Source organism: Mauremys reevesii, linkage group 1, assembly GCF_016161935.1.
Source record: "Mauremys reevesii isolate NIE-2019 linkage group 1, ASM1616193v1, whole genome shotgun sequence".
NCBI lineage: Eukaryota > Metazoa > Chordata > Testudines > Geoemydidae > Mauremys > Mauremys reevesii.
In genome coordinates, this window is record NC_052623.1 from 80,709,073 (window position 1) to 80,722,999 (window position 13,927).

General features: G+C 42.4%; 1 long non-coding RNA gene across 2 annotated transcripts in view; it reads right to left on the reverse strand.

Annotated features, from left to right (window-relative positions):
* Positions 1 to 13,927, reverse strand: part of LOC120387869 — an 82,738-nt gene that overhangs the window by 27,689 nt on the left and 41,122 nt on the right. The window contains exon 4 of one of the 2 annotated variants that reach the window (XR_005590387.1): positions 3,137 to 3,192. This is a non-coding gene — a long non-coding RNA (uncharacterized LOC120387869). Of the gene's footprint in view, positions 1 to 3,136; positions 3,193 to 10,182; positions 10,305 to 13,927 lie in introns of both variants that reach the window. The other variant, XR_005590386.1, reaches the window with a different exon arrangement.

Sequence of the window (13,927 nt, forward strand, 5' to 3'; positions counted from 1 at the left end):
CCTTTAACTTCAACCTTTCCACCAATTTCAATGTTACAAATTTTTCACATTTGGGTTTTATATTTAGACTTTATTTAGTTAGACAAAAAGAAAGAGAAATATGCATGGAAGTAGATGGCACTAAAAAATGCCATCAAAGAGTGGTATGCAATGTTGTTTTGTCTTTGTCGGTCCCAAGATATTATAGAGACAAGGTGGGGGAGGTCACATCTTTCATTGGACCGACTTCTGCTGGTGAGGGAGACAAGCTTTCAAGCTTACCAAGCATGTCTTTCTCTCACCAACAGAAGTTGGTCCAATGAAAGACATAACTTCACCAAAGAGCTAGCATTCAATATGTTGGAAGCTGCCTTCCAGAAGAAGGTGAAGCCTACCTGCCCCTGGAGCTAACTCTTTGCACCAGGTATCAGGATAATGAAAAGAACTCTGCTTTACAAACTAGCACAGTGAAACTCATGTCTTTTCCACCAATAAAAAGCTATGACAACTTTGGATTAGAAAAGAGGATTAGAAAGAATAATGTACACTTTTCTGTTGTGCAATTACCAAGCTAATCAAAATCTGAAAAAGCTGGAGATAATACTATCTGGAAATAAATAAGTCCATGTTTTAGCTCTACTCTGTTAGTACTGTATCTTTCCAATTTTTTTGGCTTTGGTATAGTGACACACTGGAAGCAACAAAATCAGGAAATCTGAACTAGTTGCTTTTTGGCTGTGCAGAGTATTCTGACCATTTATTGGTATGTAATTTCCATTAATTTCACAGAAGTTACATGCATATATCAAGGGAAAATGTATGCCAAGATATTGTTTCATCTAATTTTTCTTCTGCCAAACTTTGAAACACGTTGAATGGGTCGAACATACACCGCTACCTCGATATAACGCCACCCAATATAACACAAATTTGGATATAACGTGGTAAAGCAGTGCTCCGGGGGGGGGCAGGGCTGCACACTCCGGTGGATCAAAGCAAGTTCAGTATAACATGGTTTCACCTATAACACGGTAAGATTTTTTGGCTTCCAAGAACAGCGTTATATCAAGGTAGAGGTATATTTAGAGTTTTGCTAAAGCCTTAACTTGTCAGGAATTTGAAAGGATCTCTGAACTCCTCACATTCTGACTAGTCATAATATTAGCAAGCTTAAGTTTTACCTAGAAATATCCTTGTTTTGTTGACCAGATAGGATCTCAAATCCTAAATAATTTATACAAGAGCTTTTATTTTAAAAGAGACCTAATAAAGCAAATATGTGAAAGCACACATTTCTTTCCAGTTTCTATTATTAGAATTGTTGGCCTTTGAACAAAACTGAAAATCATTTTCAGACTATGTATAGACAACCAATGAGCTGTGGCTGCTGGGAAAGTAGTAACAGATTAGACATGAAAAGAACGTACATCTGGGGAAAAGCTCTAATGGCTAGTAAATCTCTCAGAGACTATTATAAAAGGGAAATACACTGTATATCCAGATTCAGAGTATATCACATGTCATTGGTGTAAATAGTGGTGGGTAGTTGCTCTGGTTTGAACATTTGTTATGAATTTACACTATTACAGTTGAATTTTTGGTGAATGAATGTTTATTACATTAACAGAACAGTCTTCTACCTATTTCTCTAAATAAGTTTAATAAAACGAAGAAGTAAAGATTGCTATTCCCCTGCCATGTTTCTTAAGATTATAAAGTTTCTTGGCAAATGAAACTATCTTTGTTTTCTTTTAAAATAATCTCAGTTACTCTGTTTTCAGATGGTGGGGTAAAAACCGGTCTTCATTGAAATCAATAGGAAATTTACCATTGATTTTGGTGATGCCAGGATTTTACCATATATATTCTAACTATTGTTAAAGACCTGGATTTATGAAAGATTACTTTATTGAAAGTTATAAATATGCCTAGGGAAGCCTACTTCTGGGCTATGACACACAATTTGAGAACATAAATATTGTTGTTCTTCTTATGGGTCCTGCCATTTGAGTATGAAATACTCAAAGTGCTTACAGGTCAAAGAAATAAAACTCCAATTATCAAAACAGCTCAAAACAGACAGTTAGGGCCAAATTCTGCTCTCAGTGACTCCAGTATAAATCTAGAGTGACCCATGGCAACATAATCCAGAGTAACTCTTTAACATCACAAATGTGATGCTCAAATGTGACATTCATGAATATATTTCAGAAGGTGGAGAAAGCTATTAGGGGAGAGGCTGTTCTAGATTTGATTTTGACAAATAGGGAGAAACAAGTTAAGAATTTGAAAGTGGAAGGCAGCTTGGGTGAAAGTGATCATGAAATGGTAGAGTTCATGACTCTAAGGAACGATATGAGGGAAAACAGCACAATAAAGATAATGAAGTTCAAGAAGGCAGACCTTAGCAAACTCAGGGAGTTGGTAGGTAAGATCTGATGGGAAGCAAGTCTAAGGAGAAAAATAGTTCAAGAGAGTTGGAAATTTTTCCAAGAGACATTATTAAGGGCACAAGAACAAGCTCTCCCACCGCATAGGAAAGATAGGAAGTATGGCAAGAGACCATAACCACGAGATCTTCAATGATATGAAACTCAAAAAGAGTCCTACACTAGGTCAAGTTATAAGCAAACAACACAAGTATGTAGGGATAAAATTAGAAAGGCCAACACACAAAACAAGATTAAGCTAACTAGAGATATAAAGGCTAACAAGAAAACATTCTACAAATACATTAGAAGCAAGAGGAAGACCACAGACAGGATAGGGCCATTACTCAATGAAAAGGGGAAAACCATAACAGAAAATGTGGAAAGGAAGAAGTGTAAAATGGCTGTTTTGTTTCAGTCTTCCCCAGAAAGGTTAGTAGCAATTGGACCTCTAACATAGTGAATGGCAGTGAAAATAAGGTAGGATCAGAGGCTAAAATAGGGAACAAGAACAAGTTAAAAATGACTTAGACAAGTTAGATGTCTTCAAGTAACCAGGTCCTGATGAAATACATCCTAGAATATTCAAGGATCTGAATATCTGAGCCACTGGTGATTATCTTCTAAAAGTCATGGAAGATGGGAGAGATTCCAGAGGGCAAATATAGTGCCAGTCTATAAAAAGGGAAATAAGCACAACCCAGGGAATTATCGATTAGTCAGCTTACCTTCAGTACCCAGAAAGATAATGGAGAAACTAATTAAGCAATCAATTTGCAGATTCCTAGAAAATAATAAGATGATTAGTAACAGTCAGCATGGATTTGACAAGAACAAATCATGTAAAACCAACCTATTAGCTTTCTGTGACAGGTAACAAGCTTTCTGGATGGGGGGAAGCAGTAGATGTGGTGTATCTTGACTTAGTAAGGCTTTTGATACCGACTTGCATGATCTTCTCCTAAACAAACTAGGGAAATACAACCTAGATGGAGCTACTATAAGATGGGTGCATATAAGGTTGCCAATTTTGGTTGGACATATTCCTGGAGGTTTCTTCATATGACATAATCTTTAATTAAAGATTAATTTTTAATTTACTGAGACTCCAGGCCAATCCTTGAGGGTCAGCAACCCTAGATACATAACTGATTGGAAAGCCATTTCCAGAAAGTAGTTAGTGGTTCACAGTCAAGCTGGAAGGGCATATTGAGTGGGGTCCTGCAGGGATCAGTTCTGGATCTGGTTCTGTCTGATATCTTCATCAATTATTTACATAATGGCATACAGAGTACACCTATAAACTTTACGGACAATATCAAGATGAGATGAGTTGCAAGTGCTTTGAAGAATAGGATTAAAATTGAAAATGATCTGGAAAATTGGAGAAATGATCTGAAGTAAATAGGATGAAATGCAATGAGGACAAATGTAAAATACTCCACTTAGGAAGGAACAATATGTTGCATACATAAAAATGGGAAATGACTGCCTAGGATGGAGTATGGTGGAAAGGGATCTGGAGATCATAGTGCATCACAAGCTAAATATAAGTGAACAGTGTAATACTTTTGCCAAAAAAAAAAAAAAGCAAACATCATACTAGGATGTATTAGTAGGAGAGTTAGAGTACAGCAGAAGAATTCCTTCTCATGTCTTGCTTATATGCTGATTTGTCATCAATTGGAGTATTGCAGGGGTCGGCAACCTCTGGCATGAAGTTCGCCAGGGTGAGCACCCTGGTGGGCCGGGCCAGTTTGTTTACCTGCCGCGTCGGCAGGTCCCATTGTCCGCTGTTCACTGTCCAGGACAATGGGGGCGGCGGGAAACGGCGCGGGTGAGGGATGTGCTGGCCGCAGCTTCCCGCCGCCCCCATTGGCCTGGGACAGCAAACCGCGGCCAGTGGGAGCCGCGATTGGATGAACCTGCTGACACGGCAGGTAAACAAACTGGCCCGGCCTGGCAGGGTGCTTACCCTGGCGAGCCGCATGCCAGAGGTTGCCGACCCCTGGAGTATTGTGTCCAGTTCTGGTGCCACATTTCACGAAATATGTGGACAAATTGTCCAGAGAAGAGCAACAAAAATGGTAAAAGGTGTAAGAAACATAACTTATGAGGGAAGACTGAAAAAATTGGGTTTGCTTAGACAGGAGAAAAAAAGACTGAGGGGACACATGATAGCAGTTTTCAAATACATAAAAGGTTGTTACAAGGAGGAGGGTGAAAAATTGTTCTCTAACCTCTGAGGATAGAACAAGAAGCAATGGGTTTAAATTGCAGCAAAGGTGATTTAGGTTGGACATTAGGAAAAACTTCCTAACTGTCAGGGTAGTTAAGCACTGGAATAAATTGCCTAGGTCAGCTGTGGAATCTCCCTCATTGGAGAATTTAAAGAACAGGTTAGACAAACACCTATCAGGGATGGTTTAGATCAGTGGTTCTTAACCTTTACTGCAGCCTGCACCCCTTTGGCTCTCTCACCCCTTATATATTCTTGCACCCCTTATCAAAAATCAAAATATGTTCTTGCATCCCTTAAACCTAAAAAGTATGTTCTCACACCCCTTAAACCTAGATATATTTTTTGTTTGTATATTGCAGTAATCGTTAAAAAATGTATAATGTTAATAAATACATAGGTTTGATGAAACAAAGTAGTTGTACTTAAGTGCCTTGTGCTTAATTTGTGTTTTCAGTGATTTACCTTCTAAAAAAATCTGGCATATCTCACACCCCCAGAAAGGGCATCTCGCCTCCTGGGGGTGTGTGCACCCCAGGTTAAGAACCACTGGTTTAGACAATATTTACTCCTGCCATGAGTTCAGGGAACTGGACTAGATGACCTCTCAGGGTCCCTTCCAGTCCTACGATTCTATGATTCTATGACATTATAGGAACCTAGATAAAATTTCAGAGGTAGCCAAATGTGTAAGTTCCTTGTTCCAGTGGATATTTCAAATACCATTTCAAACTTGAACCTTTTAGAACTCCTGAACACCACTAATCAAAGTGGAATTACATAAAAATGTAATTCCAATTGGAGCTATAACTACATTAGGACCGGTGTTTGCTACAATAGACCCTCTCCTTATTTCACAGAAATGTAGGTGTTCCTCAATTTACAAATTATGATATCTAATGAAAAAAAAACTAGCAGATATAAGTGTGTGGATATAAACAATAATAATAAACATATACTAATGAACTACACATTTTCAAAAACAATGATAGAAGATTGTTCTTTTCTGAAATTTCACAGCCATCTTTGCCTCACTCATTTTTTATCCATTTTATGTACCTATGTTTTGTAATGCCAGACAAAAAGCCTCAAACCATTTCATTGATTGGAAGTGGTCTCTATATAACAAAAAATTTAGAAAAATTTGGAACTATTGCAATAATATATATCACAGGGTTCGGCAACCTCTGGCACGCGGCTCACCAGGGTAAGCACCCTGATCTAGAATGATAATATGACACTTTGTTTTCACTGGGAAAATGAGAAATGATATATCAGGAGTCGGCAACCTCTGGCACGCGGCTCGCCAGGGTAAGCACCCTGGTGGGCTGGGCCGGTTTGTTTACCTGCCACGTCGGCAGGTTCGGCTAATCGCAGCTCCCACTGGCCGCAGTTCACTGTCCCAGGCCAATGGGGGCTGCGAGAAGCGGCGTGGGCCGAGAGATGTGCTGGCCGCAGCTTCCCGCTGCTCCCATTGGCCTGGGACTGCAAACCACGGCCAGTGGGAGCCGCGATAGGCCGAACCTACCAAAGCTGCAGGTAAACAAACCGGCCCAGGCCGCCAGGGTGCTTACCCTGGCGAGCCGCGTGCCAGATGTTGCCGACACCTGTTCTAGATGCAGAAAGCTAGATTTTGAATGGCTCAGTTTAAGGGTGTTTAGATAGCATAAGGAGCATTTGTCTTCCCTCTTGAACACAAGGAACAACCACAATCCCAGAGTTCAAGGGGGAAATCACCACTCTGCTAGCCGTGCTAGACTATCCTAAAGAGTAGGGACAAAGGATATGTTTACTCTGCAAAATTTGGGAAAACTAACCCACATTAGCTAACTCCATTAAAACAGAAGTGAAGGCACAGCAACTTGTCTTTTAACTCAGATTAGCAGCTTGAATTAAAGCCTAAAGAAGCCTGTGGTTTAACCCAATGTAACCAACCAGAGTTAAGAACCTATCTTTTTACAGTGTAGACACCCAAAACCAAAGGCATACACCATCTCTAAGATGTAACTTCACACTGAACGCTTTCAAAAAAATATAGGACCGCATTGTGTGCTCCTTAGTCACACAGAGTCACACCTCACTCCTCATGTTGTTGCACTGAAGTCAATTAGGACGATCTAAAGTAAAGCTAAAGGATGTAGCCTACAGTATTATTTAACTAACAATATAGAATTATACAAAGAGAGTATATGCAGTGGATGCCTTTTAAAATATCATAAAGTTGCCTTTGCAACTAGCTAATGGTGCTGCAATATTTCTATTATTCCCCAGCATAGTGAATAGGTGAATACTACTTAATGTTATATATCTTCAAAGGGAATTGAAGGGTTTTTAAGGGTGGCCACTGTACATTAAGGCACAGCAGAGGTAGAGATGAAGTTGAGCATTCCACCTTAACTTTTGGAATTTCCTGGGTTTTCAATGCTACATTAATACCAATTTGCTTATTGAATAAAATGATTGCATATGAGAATCTATGTGAAAAGCTGAAGAATAACTAAAAGAAAAACTTCACACAAGGGAACAAGGATACACAGCTTGTTATGATCCTGGCAGTCTCCCATGTTCCAACCAAATGAACATGCCACAGGTGCAACCAGGAAGAGCAGGTGTAAAATAAAATGTTATTGTGATGGGAATAAATATGATTTGTTGTCTATAATGTATTCATCTCAAGACACTGGTGCATCTGTTATATATTAACAGTCAGTGCTGTATTTTACTTGAAGTTTTGAGAAATGTAAATCTGAAGTTCTATACCTAAAAGACTCTTAACCAGCTTCTCCAATGCTTGACTCCAGTGCTGCCATTTTAAACTAATGAACTCAACCATTTACATTAGAAATACCAGGTATGTTCACTAGCACAGGAGATCTGTCTGCTGGATGTACTAACTATTTAGCAACAGTGGAAGGAAGAGTTGGGAAGTTACACATTGGAAACCCTTGCACTCAGTACCTCTGTCGCCATGGCTGCTATCATAGATGGCACTTGCAGCTTTAGCTGGCATTGGCATCTCTCTCTACAACTTTCCCTCCTTCTGTATTCTTTATCCCTGTTCTCTGATGTGCCTATCCACCATGTATTATGTCAGCCTTGGTCCTGACCCACCATTATATTAATCTGAGCATAATCAGCCACTATGCTTCAGAAATGCCTGTCAATCTTCCAGTCAAGTCAGGGACCTTAGCAGTTGTAAATGGCACGTTATGTGCTTCTCCTTCTCATATGGGTTCAGTGACGATACCAGTGGGTTCCACAGTTGCAAGTATGTCTTCTCTGTTGGTGAATAATCAGGCCTTCCTTTCTTATCTATTTATTATAATTAATAGTTGTCTATCACCGTAGTATCTCGGAGCTAGGGGTTATTTTAAATTTAACATGATTTTAGACAAGACTTTTCCTATACCATCTTTAAAAACCCTATGTACGGTTTCTTTAAGCCCATAAGTCGGCACTAGATGTCTGGGAACACAGTCATGAGAAGTTCTTATCCAGCTGTGCCATGTATTTGGCCATATTTTTTTCCTTTATGTATACTATGTTTAAGGCAACTGTACAAAGACAGCTGAATTGCCTCTTTGCTACTTGATAGATCAGGGGTCTGCCACCTCTGGCACGTGGCTCGCCAAGGTAAGCACCCTGGCAGGCCAGGTCAGTTTGTTTACCTGCTGCATTGGCAGGTTCGGCCGATTGTGGCTCCCACTGTTCATGGTTTGCTGTCCCAGGCCAACGGGGGCAGCAGGAAGCGCTGCAGACCGAGGGGCATACTGGCCGTGGCTTCCCGCAGCCCCCGTTGGCCTGGAGTGGCAAACCGCGGCCAGTGGGAGCTGCAATCGGCTGAACCTGCCAGTGCAGCAGGTAAACAAACTGGCCCGGCCCGCCAGGGTGCTTATCCTGGCGAGCCACATGCCAGAGGTTGCTGACCCCTGTGATAGATGTATCCTTAACACTTCGGAATCTGTTTTACCTTTATAATGCTCAGTGAGAGTGATGATGTGTATCTAGGGCACTATACCAGTCGAGGTATTCTGCCTGTGGAGAACATTGCTTAGATTTGGAGTGTGTGCTCCTCCACATCAGATACAGTCCACCTTCTGATGTAGAAGTTGGTGAGACCAGGCTCTGTGTCCATGTCCCACCCTTTTTGGAGTATGTAATATTTCCAGCAGTGCCAACACCACCTTGACTTTTGTATTCGTAGAGCAGAATAATGGTGGTCCCTTGCTGGTATGTGAAATAGAAACAGGGTTCTTTGTACCCTCGTTCACTTGCTGCACACCTACGCAGTGCCAGACATAATCTGTTTCCCAGCAGGAGGATTCTTTTCTGTTGTAGACTGCAGAAGAAGGACTGCCACAAGTAGAAACACCAGTATAGAATATTTCCTTAGGTACTCGATACCACCAACAGTGCCAAATCTTTTAGCTTCTCGGGTGAATATGTTTGTGTAAAAGTTTCTGAACCTGATGTTTATTTTCCCAATATTTTGAAATGACTAAAGAGCTATTTTATAAATACTACAGTACATTTATTTAAGCACTCCATACAATCTGTGTATGATGCTTTTGAACAGAAGGTTCCACGAATTTGCAACATGCTGCACTTATTCACCCATTCTACTTGTTTTCCCCTTCACAATTTAAACAGAGATCAAGCCATGTTCTGGATGACTTTCTTGCCAAATTTCACTCTCTACTGCAGGGATCGGCAACCTTTGGCACGCGGCCCATCAGGGAAATCCACTGACGGGCCAGGGCAGCCAGCACATCCCTCGGCCTGCGCCGCTTCCCACAGCCCCCATTGACCTGGAATGATGAACCACGGCCAGTGGGAGCCGCAATCGGCTAAACCTGCAAATGCTGCAGGTAAACAAACCATCCCAATCCACCAGCAGATTACTCTGATGGACAGCATGACAAAGGGTGCTCATCCCTGCTCTACTGCTTAAAGCAGGGGTCGGCAACCTGCGACACACATGCCAAAGGCAGCATGCAAGCTGATTTTTACTGGCACGCTGCTGCCAGCTGGGGTCCCAGTTGCTGGCCCCACTCAGCCTGCTGTCGGTCTGGGATTCTGTCTGCCGGCCCTGCTCAGCCTGCTTCTGGTCTGGGGTCCCGACCACCAGCCCCTTGCCAGCCGGGGTCGGCCCACTGCTGGCCTGGGTGAACAGAAACCTCAGCTAGCAGCAGGTGGATGGAACCCCAGACCTGCGGCGGGCTGAGTGGCCTGGGATACCAGCCACCGACCCCACTCACATCACTGCTGGTCTGGGGTTCCAGCCGCCCAGCCCCCTGCCAGCCGAGGTCTGGGCCTTTGGCCCTGTTCAGCCCTCCTCCCAGCCTGAGGTACTGGCAGCCAGCCCAGGGATCTGCTCCTGGCCTGGTCCCAGCACTCTGCAGCCTTATAAAAAATTACATTACAATTAGCTTAAAAACTTGAAAACTTTGTTTGTATATGACAGTAATCATTAAAATATGTATAATGTTAATAAATACATAGGCTTGATTAAACAAAGTAGTTGTAGTTACGTACCTGTGCTTAATTTATGTTTTCGATGATTTACCGTCTAAAAAAATCTCACATGTCTCGCACCCCCAGAAAGGGCATCTCGCACTCCCAAGGCGTGCATGCATCCCAGGTTAAGAACCACTGCACTAAACCAATAAGATCTGCATTTTAATTTAATTGTAAATGAAGCTTCTTACAAATTTTAAAAACTTTGTTTACTTTACATACAGCAATAGTTTAGTTATATAATATAGACTTATAGGAGACCTTCTAAAAATGTTAAAATGTATTACCGGCACGCAAAACCTTAACTTAGAGTGAATAAATGAAGACTCGGCACACCACTTCTGAAAGGTTGCCGACCCCTGGCTTAACGCCTCTGTGGAGTCACATGAGCACTGTGAAGAATCAAACCCAATAAGTGACTAATTTTAGGCCCTGTAATTCAATATCCAAACAAAACCATTTGTGCTTGAAATCTTTGCTTTGGGGCTGAGTTTTTCCTCTAATTTTGGCTGAAGGAACTCCTTAAAACCAAGTTCTAGTGATAGAGAAATATCAGAATATTTGTGTTTGAATTCTGTCCCCCACTGTAGCTCCTTTAGACCTCTCCAGAGGCATAAAGGACCCACTAAGGGGCCAAATAAAGAGGGTACCCTACTGGCATGCAGCTGATTAAGCAGTCCTATGTGGCCTTCCTGCACACCCCTTGGATATGGACAATAGAGGTGGGCCATGCACGGGAGCAAGAATCACTGGAGCATGATGCACTACAACTATTCTGGCCAGTGCAGCATCCCATAGATGTCCATACAAGGCCAGGGCTGGTCTAAGTTGCCCAGAATTCAAGGGACACAAAGCTCCCTTAAAGCCGCACTTGCCATTTCCTTGGCTCAGCTTTGCCTCCTGTGCTTTGCTTCCTCCAAGGCACAGAATCTGGCCCTTACTTCAGGTGAATGTTTGGAAGTTTTCATGGTTATCCTAATACCAGAACTTCTTGAGGGCCCCTCATACATAAATCTTTCTCCCTAGCCCCTACCTTTGCAGGGGTGCCTGCCTTGTCTCTTTGGCAGCGGTAGAAGGAATAAAATTCTTCCCTTCCCACTGCAGGCAGGGGTACATCGTGGTGGATGTCAGGGTCAGGGGGGATCCCAAGCAGAAATAAACAAACATAACATATGTTAGCCTAGGCTTTTACTGAGCTGCTGCTTTCTTGCTGAATCAGCTAGTTGGGTAGAGCAAATTTCCATGGCTTCTGCACTGCAGAAGCTGGAAAATGTTTATAATTCAATGGAGCTCTAAAAGGCTTGAAGTATTTCAGCAATACGAGTGCAACAGCTATCTGAAACCACTAGCAACTTTCTTGACACTTTTATAACTAAAATGGGCTCAACCAGCCTTTCAAATTTTATAAAAATGAAACTGCTTCAGGCAGCAGACTCATCACACCCAGCTAAAAACTGAAGTGAATTTTAATACTGAGAATCAGAGTTTATGACAGATTTGCCAGCATGGATAGAGCAACTGTTTTATAATAGCACTGAATAGGGTTTGTTTTTATTCCCTATTATTCTAGATACAGTAGAACCTCGAAGGTACAAAAACCAGAGTTACGGGCTGACCAGTCAACCAGACACATGGGGAACCAGAAGTAAGCTATCAGACAGTAGCGGAGACAAAAAAAAAAAACAAAAAACCCACCACAAACAAACACAGTACTGTACTTGTATTGCATCTTAAAGGTAGGCACATCTGGGCTGCCTGTCCCCACCCCCTCTCACCACGAGGGGCAGTCACTTACAGGTAGGAGGTGGTGAACACTGTTTCCCCACTCCCTGCCCCTGGCCGGGAGGGAGACAAGCTTGCAAGCTCAGAGCACTGGAAAGAAACTTCCAGAGCTGCTACTGAAACCTGGCCTAGAGTGTAAGCTGCTGGAGCCAGAGCCTGAGCTCCTGCCTGCACACTGTGCTATAGCAGAGCATCTCAGTTTTAAAGGGCCAGAGTCACCACACTGATACTGCGGTGCCCCAGGGTGCCAGAACCAGCTGCCTGTTCACATCCCCATCCCAGCCACAGCAGAGCTATAAGCCCCCGCTCTGAGCAGTCCTCCCTGAGGAGCATCCCGTAATGGCTTGTTACAAACATTTCAGAGTTACAAACAACCTCCATTCCTGAGGTGTCCATAACTCTGAGGTTCTATTATACTGTGGGCCAGATTTTCAAGTGGGGAAAAAAAGCTATGGAAGACAATAGAACTACAGCAATTTTACACCAACTGAGAATCTGCCTGATTACATCTACCTATATAGAGAGATATGTGGGCCAGATTGTGAGACAATCCCTACCCAGCCTTCCTGCAGACAGCTGAAGTACTCCAGATTACAGTGGCACACCTCAGAGCACAATTTGTGTAAACATTTGCAATTGATATAGCTAAAGACATCAATAGAACAACACCCTTTTAGGAGTTCTCCTCCTCCCCCCACCCATGTTTGATCTTTGAACTCTTTCACCAACAGGAAGCAGGAATTTGTATTGCATGTACTTTTTGTGGGAATTTTTAATTTTATGCCCATTTGCCGCTGCTCATTTTCATTCCCACTGTTCCCAGCTTAATTGTTGTTGTCTTGATCCTGCACCATTGAAATCAAGTGGCATTTTTCCATTGATTCAAATGAGTGCCGGATTACGCCATATGGGTAGTCAGCCGCTTAAATTAATTTCTTCAGCTGGTGGCCTGTGGAGACTCAATAAGCCTTCCTATCCTAGAGAGCTTCAGAAGCTAACCCCTGTGTCAATGGATATTTCTCCTTAAGAATCCTGCATGTCGCCCATGCCACTACCTGGCAAAGTCAGACCCCTCCAAGCAAAATAGCCATGTATGGCAATCTGACTGATGTTAATAGTGTTGAAGGAAGGGTTATGCATAATCAGTGCATCCCACAGAGGAATCAAGCCCTTCTATGCTGACACAGCCAGAGAGGAAATTTAAAGACATTGCACATATACAAAAAAGTCTAAGAGAGAGGTAGAAAGGACTGCTACCCCCTTTCCCAATTTTGGGACACCCCCCCCCTTATACAAGAGCAATGGGAAAATAGGGCATCCAGTACATCCAGTGAATAGGATCAAATGTTTCTGCCATCTATTTTTGATCATTGATCTAGGGTGAACATTCCGTCATTATTAGTTTAAATGTTTGAGCTCTTAAACTCGAGCAAAACTTCTGGAAATGTCTCTCTTCCTCTCCTCTAAGAGGAGCATTTCTATTGCCCTAAGGTTCTACTAACTCCTCCAAAACTGCATTGTGGAGAGGACCACATCAGTGATATGTTGTATGTGGGAAAGAGGGAATATGATATGTTGTATGTGGGATCAGGCTCAATGGGTAGTGATCAATGGCTTGAAGTCCAGTTGGCAGCCAGTATCAAACAAAGTGTCCCAGGGGTCTGTCCTGGAACTGGTTTCTTCAAAATCTTCATTAATGATCTGGATGATGGGATGGATTGCACCCTCAGCAAGTTCATGGATGACACTAAGCTGGGGGGAGACATAGACATACTGGAGGGTAGGGATAGGGTCCAGAGTGACCCAGACAAATTGGAGCATTGGACTGAAAGAAATCTGATGAGGTTCAACACGGACAAGTGTACAGTCCTACTCTTAGGATGGAAGAATCCCATGCACTACTACAGGCTAGGGAACAACTGGCTAAGCGGCAGTTCTGCAGAAAAGGACGTGGTGAATACACTGGATGAGATGCTGGCTA